Raw genomic sequence first — 1,211 nt, 5'->3', positions numbered from 1 at the left:
TTTATAAGTCCTTTTCCTCATGGCAAATAATTATTTTCTGTTGAGGAAATATTAACCTATCCAAATGTCATCTGTATGCAAAAACTGAAGATAATTTATTGTTTCACCTTTTATATTTTTGTTTCAGTTTATGATCCATCTAGAATTGATTCGGTACATGATGTGAATTAGAAGTAATCTTTTTTTCCATATGGAATATTATTCCAATATAATTCTTAGAAAGGCCATCATTTTCCCTTTCGTTGTAGTGAATTATTAATGTAATTCAAGTGACTTGCAAATTTTACAGTTCTAGAACTTCTATTTTTTAGTGTTTTATATATATAAAAGATATATATATATGTTGTATGTTTGTGTGTGTGTGTGTATTCACATATGTGATTACAGGGAAAGTAGGTAGAGAGATAACAACACAAATGTATTTTAAGAATAGGAAGAAAATATATAGAGTGAAAACAACACACATACATAAAAAAGAGGAAAGGAAGCAGATAGATAACAAGAGCCAGGGTGGATGGTTTTCAGCATTATTATTATCAACATCATCAGCATCATTTTCATCACCATCATCGTCAGCAACAGCAGTAGTGGCAACATCCATACTATCACATTAATAATAAAATGCAGTGGTAGCAGAGCTAAAACTATTTTTCAGGGAACTCTATACCCCAGAACTCTTTGCCCTGGGGAGGACCTCTTGATCGTCTAATTTTTTAGACTCTAAAAGCCTGAAGGCATGAGCAGAGCCTTTTTAAAGGTTTTCAGAAATATTGCTATAAGCTATATTTTCCCCTAGCATAACAATCTTAAAGCAAGAACCCATTTTAATTTTTAAAAATGTTTTTGATTGATCTTTTTGTATTTCCTGAGCACGATGATTGGGTGTTCATGCACATGTGTGAGATGTGCTACTCTCGAACCTTACGATGTCGGCACATTACCGGTCTGAACTGAGAAGAAAAAAAAAAGTTTTTGATGTTTGTTTTTCATTGAAATATACTTCTCCAATATGACACTGATACAAAATTGAACTATCTAAATCATGATATATAAGTATCGCAGAGGCTATCCCTTTAACAATATCTATTACTTCCTTTGCTAATAATTTACTTAAAAAACATTTTGGGAATTGTGTTTTAGCAGGCCACTTATTCGGGGAAAAATGTGTCTGACAGTTTCATAGACAATTCAGCTCTTTATTTACTTTTAAA

At 31.8% G+C, this 1,211-nt stretch overlaps 1 non-coding gene across 1 annotated transcript; it reads left to right on the top strand.

Moving 5' to 3' along the window:
* The first annotated feature begins 850 nt into the window (after window positions 1-850).
* LOC112625641 lies at window positions 851-951 on the top strand. Its single transcript, XR_003119721.1, has one exon. It is a non-coding gene; the product is annotated as a small nucleolar RNA U13 (small nucleolar RNA).
* Window positions 952-1,211: the final 260 nt, after the last annotated feature.

This window comes from Theropithecus gelada, chromosome 5 (genome assembly GCF_003255815.1).
Source record: "Theropithecus gelada isolate Dixy chromosome 5, Tgel_1.0, whole genome shotgun sequence".
NCBI lineage: Eukaryota > Metazoa > Chordata > Mammalia > Primates > Cercopithecidae > Theropithecus > Theropithecus gelada.
The sequence above is the reverse complement of the archived record's forward strand: the minus strand, read 5'-3'. Positions and strand labels throughout refer to the sequence as shown.